This window comes from Rattus norvegicus, chromosome 11, assembly GCF_036323735.1.
Source record: "Rattus norvegicus strain BN/NHsdMcwi chromosome 11, GRCr8, whole genome shotgun sequence".
Taxonomy (NCBI): Eukaryota; Metazoa; Chordata; class Mammalia; order Rodentia; family Muridae; genus Rattus; species Rattus norvegicus.
In genome coordinates, this window is record NC_086029.1 from 93,295,710 (window position 1) to 93,305,206 (window position 9,497).

The 9,497-nt window shown below is 48.1% G+C and overlaps 1 pseudogene; it reads right to left on the bottom strand.

Moving 5' to 3' along the window:
- Positions 1-5,784: 5,784 nt before the first annotated feature.
- Positions 5,785-7,133, bottom strand: Nudt2-ps1 (nudix hydrolase 2, pseudogene 1; annotated as a pseudogene).
- Between the last annotated feature and the right edge of the window lie 2,364 nt (positions 7,134-9,497).

Below are 9,497 nucleotides of genomic sequence, written 5' to 3' on the forward strand. Positions count from 1 at the left end.
GCTGCTCTGGGTTTTGCGGTCCTCCTGTCTCAGCCTTGGAGTATCTGGGGTTGATGGGGTATGCTGCAGACCCACAAGGTTACTCTATAGCTGTCTTCACATTGCCAACACACGCTAAAGATCACCAAGGAAGTCCCTGGAGGCTGCCGCATGCCTGTGATCACCAGAGTTTGCCTCACCTAGTCATCTCCCCTCTAGGAGATTGCTGGCCATTCAGTCATACCTTAGTTTCCTGAAAACGTGTGTTGGGGCAAAGGGACACTATCTTATTCCTGTTATCACCAATGCCACAGAAGGCTCTTAGAATACACTTTGATCTTTCTGTCAAACTGGTGCTCTGGGAGGGCGAGGCAACCTTGCCCTATCACAACAGTTATGTGAGAGGATTTTTTTTCCTCCTGGAATTTTCCAAGTCTGCACCCCCAGCCTTGACATCAGCAGCCAGCCGAGTCCACGGGGCCCCGGTACCCATCTATCTACAGCATCACCTACAGGAGTTCTTTAATTCAGGACTTTATGAGGCCAACTAAATGGTTCGTTGAGAATGACTAAACTCAACCTTGGAAAGAAAATTATAAACATTTTACTACTTAGCGAAAGCCAAGCATGATTGCATATGGAAACTATGGACACCGCTCAGAGGGATTTTAATATTAATTTCCAGTTTCCTCTCCACTAAGGAACTGATGAAAACCCAGGCGCTCTGTGCTGTTCAGGCTAGAATCAACCCTGAGTACAGTGGTCCAAACTGCTGCTCATCCCCCACCTCTCAGCTCAGCGCTTCTCTTCTGTTGGCCTTCCCTTGACCCTGGCCTTCCTGCTGAGGATGCCCGCCCAGGCCAACCTTTCCTACTTCTACTAAGGACACCTGTGACACTGGAGGCTCTGTGTAAATGCTGCTGCCACCTGCTATTGTCTCAGGCAGCATGCTCAAAGCAGATGCTCCTGCTGATCTCTTCCAGGACGGAGCAGGGAGAGTGGGTGCTGGTGTCCATCTTAACACGGTCGCCTCCCTCCAGGTGATGGCTGGCTCTGAAGCTGTACCTCAGTTTCCTGAAAATGCGTGTCTGGGGAAAGGCATAGTATCTAATTACTCTTATTCCTGATGCCACAGGAGGGCCTTAGAAGAGACTTTGATTGTTCTATCAAATTGAGTGCCCCGGCTATTCTCTTCAACCCAGCACGAAGAACACAGAGTGTGTGTTTCCGGTTTGCCTTTGCGTACCTCATAGTTTATCCTGATCTGCACAGAAAGCTGGCAACAGACAGCCACATTGGGCAGGAACAAGACAATCTTCTTCGTCCTCTGTAACCAGGGTAGCTTCTGCTTTGCGTGTGATAGTATCAGGGTGCCATTACTCAACACGGTGGGGAACAAGAAGCCACCAATGGAACCCGACTCTGAGGAAGAACCCAGAGCAGGGTTTAGAGACCAGTGTGTCTTTGGGCAAGGGGCTTAAACCACCTCCAAGCTCCAGTTCTCTCATTACAGAAGTGTGTTTTCGGATGGCTTTGATGGCACTGACATGGACATGATGCGCACACAGACACGCTATGAGAATCAAGATCAACGAGTAGCTCAAGGCCCTGCAACCAAGCAGGCTGTGAGGAGTGGGACTGCTATGTCTTCTCCTCTAAGAGGGTCTGAGCTCCCGGTATGCATCCAGCTACCGGAAAGTTGTTTAAGACGCAGACCTTCCAGGCATCGCAGTCCTCTCTCTGCCTTGACTTCAGTAAGATGGGGTAGCGTGTGAAGGAAGCTGGGCTGCCTGCCTGCTTCCCCATTCCTCTTGCCCACAAGTGCACAGAGACTCCAGGCCACCGTCTCCGTTAAGTGTCCAATTGGATGTGGCCTGTACCCAAGAGCAACCCGGATATGGCTTCGGTTTTAATTACGGGTGTCCTGGCACTGAGCTCTGTGGCCTGTTCACCTGAACTGCCAGCTCAAGGCCCAGATGCCAACTGCATGCTTAGGGACATGCAGATTTCCCAAGAACAACAAGGATAATTTGTTTTCTCCATGGCTCGTTAAGGGGTAACTCGGTGGCTTGTACAGTAGACCCGTGTCCTTTCACCTCTCCCTGCCCTTGCTGGCTGGTTCTCTCAGCTTTGCTGACTAGAAGAGGGGAAAACTAAGATACCACCTCTTCCCCATTACCGACAGGCTGGAAAAGGTAGGGGAGAGAAAGGGGCTTGGCTAAAGCTAGACAAGACTGGTGACGGCTAGCCACTGTTCCCTGTGTCTCATGGGGAACCGGAGTCAGTGCAGACGATGAGCAGGAGGCAGGGACTCCTTGCACAAGTGCCTAGGGACTGTCATTGCTGTCATTGTAATGGCTGTGACTGCTGAAGTCATTGCCAGAAAGCAGCATTCTTGGACTCGCAGTTGCTGGAACCCAGCAGGGCAGAGTAGTTCTGAGAAAAGCCCCACTCAGCACTGTCTGTTGAGGCTGCGGCAGCTGGGAACAGACACCTGTGGCAGCCCTGGAGGTGGCCTTGAACAGTGTGGGGTAGGCAATTTGAAAACAGAGCTGTCCTGTCTCCTGGGTCTGAACGGCACTGCGGTAGAGCAAAGTCGCCATGGAGATTGCCAAGCCCAGCTGCCAAGGGACAGCATCTATGGCTCCATCAGCAGTCAGTCCCAGGGCTGCTGGAATGGCTGTGAGAGTGAGAGGAGTCTCTCTGAACTGAGGAGGTGCTTGGTGGGCAAAGCGTCTCTGTGCAGGCATGAGGAGCTGTGTTCAATCCTCAGTCTCCATATCAAAGTTTGGGTGCAGGGCACACCTGTAATCCAGCCCCAGGGAAGCAGAGACAGGAAGGAGGAGCCTCTGGGTTTGGTGGCCATTAGCCAGCCTAGCTGTGAATGGGAAAGCTCCAGGTTCAGTGATGCCTCTGTTTTGTTGTTTTGCTTGTTTTTAAGGTGGTAGGGACTGGAACGATGGCTCAGTGGTTAAGAGCACTTGCTGTTCTTCCAGAGGACCTGGGCTTGGATCCCAGCACCTACATGGGAGCTAACAACTGTCTGTAATGGCAGTTCCAGGAAGCCAATCCTCCTCTAGTCTTTGTGGGCACTGCACGCACATGTTACACATACAAGCATACAGGCTAAACAGCCATGTAGGTAAAACAAAACAAGTAAACCTAAGAAGGATGATACCCAACATTCACACACACACACACACACACACACACACACACACACACAAACACATATACACATACACACACATACACAAACATACACACATACACAAACATACACACATACACACACACAAACATACAAACACACACACGAACACACACATGAACACACACACACAAACACACACATACACACACAAACACACACATACACACACATACACATACACACACATACACATACACATACATACACATACACACACAAACACACACACATACACAAATACACACACACATACACACATATACACACAGAAATACACACACAAACACACATACACATACATACACGTACACACACAAATACACATAAACACACCCATACACAAACACACACATAAAACATACACCCATACACAAACACACACATAAAACATACACTCATACACAAATACACACATAATATACATACATACATATATACACACATACACACATACACACATTTATGCACAAACACATAAACACACTCATATACAAACACACACACACATAAACACACTCATACACAAACACACACATAAACACACTCATACACACACACGCACACACAAACGCACACTCAAGTTGCCTTCATTCTGACAAGTGGTGGGAAGAGGAACAATTGCCACTGTTGTTATTCTGATACTTCTGTGCGTCTTAACGATTACTGTGTATTCTGTTGGTTTCGTGTTACGTAGCCCAGGCTGACCTCAAATACATGGCAATCCCCCTCACCTCATCTTCCCAAGTGCTGGGACTACAAGCACACATCACCACACCTGCCTTGTCTTCATGGTGTTGTCTGGTTTTGTGTTTTAATGTATTTTGTGCTAATGTATTTTTGTACTTATATATTTTATATAGTGTATTTTTTACGTATTTAATGTATTTTTAGTGTGTGTGTGTGTGTGTGTGTGTGTGTGTGTGTGCATGTGACTGACACATGTATAAGTGTGGGGGTCAGAAGACAACTTGCGGAAGTTGGTCCTACCACATGGGTTCTGGGGATTGAACTGGCTAGGTAGCCAGCGCCCTTCTTTACGGTTTTCTGTGCTAATGCTGCTCTTGATAGCCTACTGTGTGCAGGGCAGCACAGGTGCTGGCAGCTTGATAGGCCCATCAGTAGCTTCATGTTATAGGGAAGGAAACGGATGCCCAGCACGAGGGGCAGCCTTGGTGGAGACCCCCCTGGAAGATTCAGAACAAGAAGTGTCTTTGCAGCCAGGGCCCCTTGTCATCCCCTGGTGAGCTCCTCCCCTTGGAACTCCAGGAACCAAGTCGAAAGTAGGATGCATCAAGGGTTAAGGTTTTCCTGGAAAGGCTAGTGAAGCAGGCAGTGAGGTGACAGGAGGCCTATGTCTCCCAAAGCAGGTGTGAGATGAACAGATTCACAGAGGACTCCAGCCTCGTTCTGGGATGGCGGGGGCCCCCCCCCCCCCAGAGTACCGTTGCTACGCTGTACTGAGAAGGGCTCTTGCCCTCGCGCCTGCACTGTAGGCTGCATATAACGCAGATGTAGTGGGAGCTCGGGAGCAATATAAATTACGTTAGTAAATGTCGAGTGCTGTTTGTCTGGCTGCAAACAGACTCTGAGACCAAGTGGGCTCCTGCTCAAACTCAGGCATGTTTATTTCAAGTATCCTCCAAGATGCCCCGTGTTGGGACAGGCTGGCCCCTGGTCCTGGAGCAGGAAGGAGAACAGAGAACAGCCCAAGGGCGTTAAAAATCTTTCCATCCTTGAGAACTGGGGTAGAGGTTACTGTTTAACCCCAGGCACAGAATGCTGGGAAAGAGAAGCTGTCAGCCTCACCTGGGGACAGGTCTCCCTGCTCTGAAGCTGGGCATCTTCCTGAAGGTGAATCACTTCTGGTGAATGTCAAAAATGTATACTTCGATGTTCCTTTATTTTCCCGTGACTTGCTATTTATTCTTCTACTTTTCTTTTTTCTTTTACTTTATATGTTTGGGTGTTTTCTCCGAATGTATGCCTGTGTACCCGTGTATACGTGAGTGTCTGGTACCCTTGGAAGCCAGCAGAAAGTGTCTGATCCCCTGGAACTGGAGTTACAGATGGTTGTAAGCTGCCATGTGGGTGCTGGGATTTGAATTTGAGTCCTCTTAGCCACTGAGCCATTTCTCCAGCTCTTTTCTTTAAGTGTGCACGACGCATGCTTAATAAACTCAGCCATTTGAAATCTACGAGTATTGTAGATCATTCTCTGGGCAGCCCTGGGGTGGGTGATTCTGTGGGAGATTGGGGTGGGGAGGGTAAAATCCTGGGCACTTGCTAGTATTTCCGGGCTTTCACACAGTGTCTCCATTCCCGAAAAGCTGCCAAGTTGGGAGCATTCATCCCAGGTCCTTGGGTCCTCTGGTGGACTACCTCAGCTCTCTTTCCTTTGCACTTCTGCCCTGCCACCAACGGTGATGCCAATCAGTGTGGAAAGAAACTTCTCTCCCATCAATTCCTCGGGCCATGATGGTCTGTTGTTCAGATTTTTGTTCTTTTAATTCAGGTGATTCATTAAACTTCCATAGATTTTCTCTTTACTCCTTGATAAGGATTTTTAAAGACTTTTTTTTTTCTGCCAAAGGAAGAAGCATTAGGAGTTAGAACTTCATTATGGTCAGGGCAAGGGCTCTCAATACCAGCCTAGGACTCACAGGAGAAGCTTGGGTCTAGTGCCCATCCTGCACTGCAAACTTGCTGACCTGCTTCCAGCTGCCTCTGGGGATCATGTGGGTGGCGGCCTCTGGGGATCTTCATCTCCACTGTGGAGCCTGGGTACAGTGCTGCCAGCATCAGCAGGCCATAAAGCCATGGCCTTATGGACTGTGGCTAACGCCAGGCCCTGTGCACACCAAACTGCCTACTGGAGACAACTCTGCTGTCATGTCTGTCCTGAGTGACCAGCTTCAGGTCCCCACAGAAGTGGCCATGCAGCTCTAGGACTACTCAAGACAAAGTTCTACATGCGGTCCCTCACAGTGGAAGGGATCCTAGGTTCCTCATATCCCCGCAGTCCACAGTCAGAAGACAAGAAGCAAGCAGGTACCTGTTATCATATTCTTTTTTTTTTAAGTTGCTTGAAGTTTATTTATAAATGATAAAGAGGTGCTTTAGGGCTGGCATTTTAAGGACTATACCCCTCCTTTGCTAAAATCCGTCTTCCTTTCTCTTCTTTTTAAAGTAATTATTTTCTATGCTAGGGATTGAATCCAGGGCTTCCTGGCTGAGAGTAGAGTTATTTAATTTCACTAACCTATATGCTCTCAGATGTAGCAAGCCCAAGGCCAGCACATCCTTCCCTGGATGGAAAGGGTAGGCTCATCTCAAAAACCCTTAAGGATGCCATGGAAGCATTTGTTCTGGTCAGCTCAGGCCGGTGTGGAGCAGAGAAACTGGTGTCCTCCTCGAACTGAGTCAACTGGCAGGGCTCATCCAGCCCTAGTCAGTGGTAAGCTTGATGCTTCTGGGAGAGGTGGATCTCTACATCATAGTCTTTCACTTCTGCTAGCCAGTAAATGACTGTTTTAGGCTTCTTCCTCGCCATATAATTGAGCTCCCTTCTGAACCCCTCAGGAACGGTCAGCTGGCTTGCTTCTATGCCTGTTTCCTCCTGAGTCTCTCTCAGGGCTGTTTCTAAGTCATTCTCACCGGGGTCCACATGGCCTTTGGGAGGAGTCCAGTGATGAATGCCATCTGATGCCTGCAGCAGCAGAAATTCAATTGTTGTGTTGCCCACCTTGGGAATAAGGTGTCTTCAGAAGATGATCAAGCCACATGCCCTTAGGGCCATGATCTATCCGAAGCATGAAGGCAGGAGGCAGGAGGCCCTGTTATCATATTCTTGATGCTAAGCTTACCAGTGGCCCTGGTCAATGTTGATTGGCCCTAGGGAGACTGTGACCAAACAGAAGTGAGTTAACTATGTCTGACAACAAGTGAGGGAAAAGCTAGCTATGAATCTGGAACTTTGGGCCCAAGATTCTTAGTTCCAAGTGGAATGTGTCTATAATCCCAGCAATTAGGAGGCTGAAGCCCAGCTTGGGCTGTACACTGTGTTCTGTCTAGAAACTACCAAGGGCTGATTATATATGGCTCAGTGGTAGTGTGCTTGTCTAGAATGCACAAAGCTTTGGATTCAGTCCCTAGCACCATAACAAAGAGATGGGCAGTGACCTGAGTCTCCTGATCACAAAGGCCTGGCTTGGCCTGGCTCAGGGACAGGAGGCTTCCTGAGACTATGGGGCCTCTGTTAGAGGAGCAGGAAGAGACTCCCACTGTGGTGGGCAGGTAGTAGGCAGCTGGGCTGCAATGATCCAAGTCCTAGTCCCAGTAGACAGTATTGAACTCTCAACTACCGAGGCAGGAATCCGAGTCCTAACGGGGTTTTGTGTAACAGGGTTTATTTCTCCCACGTAGCAAAACAGAGGCAGGCAGTTTGTGGGGTTGATTCAGCTGCTCAACTGATGCTATCACAGATCCAGATTCTCCCTCCTTCCTGATACCCCTGTGTGCTGATCCTTTGTCCTCATGTTTGTGTAACTTTGCAGTCTTAATGTGGCCATCAAGGCTCCAGCATTAAATTTGCATTTAGGGCAGGAATAAGAAGAGAGAGATGATACCAAATGATAATTTCTCCTCATTGAGGAAAAAACAAAAAACAAGAGAACCCTGGGCCGTTGAGATGGCTCAGCTGGTAACAGTACTTGCCATGCAGGTCTGGGTCCTTCCCCGGGTTCCATGGTGGGAAGAGAAAACCAACTCCCAAAAGTTGTCTTCTGACCTCTACATTGTGCCATAGTATTGTGTCAACAACAACAACAACAATAACAATAATAGTCCCAATTGAATGATCTACGAACTGAACAGAAATAAAGGAAGGAAACAAAACAGAGGAGAGGGAAGGAAGAGAAAAACTGAGAAGGAAGAGGAAAGGAAGGAGGAAAACGAGATGGGGAGGAAGAAGAGGGGTCCTCCCAGAGCCCAGAATGGAGTTAGAATGTCACTTGCAGCCATAGAGTCTGGGAGATCATCTACCTTCCGTAGTAAGACAATGCTAGCAAAGGACTTTAAGGATAGCGTCTTAGTTTGCCAGACAGTAGCATTTGCCACCCCTTCCTGCATCTGGCCACCATGGCATCCAAAGGGTGAATGGCACAAGCCTGTCCCAGCCAATGTGCCTTTTTACATGCTGCTTCCTAAAGTCTGGACACTTTCCTATTCTCCCCGTGTGTCTTGCACCTACAGTTTTAGAGTGACTTGGCGATCTGTTTCAAGGGACATAGAAGTGTTAATGAATTTTCATCCAGTATTTCCAATTCTGAAAATGTATTTGTTCTAAGAAAATAAGCCAAATAGAAAACAAATGAAAAAACAGAAGCACTTCACACTCAAGGGTATTCTCTGCAGTGTGTGGTTAGAAGCAACGTAAGCATCTAACGGCAGGAATGGATGGCACGTGTCAGCAATATATAATAATGCCACCTGGTAATGCCAAAGGGATCTATGGTATAATGTTAACTAACATACAAACAAACAGGGAAGCGGAGAGATGGTTCCACAGTTAAGAACTGGCTGCTCTTCCAGAGGACCCAGGTTCAATTCCCAGCACCCACATGGCAGCTCACAATTGTCTATATATAACTCAGGTTCCAGGGGTTCTGGCGCCCTCACACAGACACATGTGCAGGCAAAACACCAGTGCACATAAATATACATAAAAATTTTAAAAAGAAAGAAAGAAAAGAGGCTTTTAGATGGTGCAGTGCACAGGCACTTGCTGCGTGAGCCTGACAACCCAGAGCCCACCTAAGTGAAGGAGGAGAAGCAGCTCTGCAGAACTGTTCTGACTTTACATGCAAACCGTGCACACATGCAACCATGCACACATACAACCGTGCACACACTCAACCATGGCACACATGCAACCATGCTCACATGCAACCGTGCACACACGCAACCATGCTGACACGCAACTGTGCAGATATGCAACCATGAGCACATGCAACTGTGGCACACATGCAACCATGGCACACATGCAACCGTGCTCACATGCAACTGTGCTCACACGCAACTGTGCAGACATGCAACTGTGGCAACATGCAACCATGCACACATATCACACTCATACCACGAGACTGAACACTTAGATGGAACATTTGTACACTATGTGTCTGTGGACAAGCAGTGGAAGAGAATTTGTAACTTTGAAGTGGCCTCGAGTGGTTAGTGTCTCTTCTGTGTTATTTAAACTTGCTATGATGGTATTATGTAGCTTTTAACAATACCTGGAAGGGAGTGT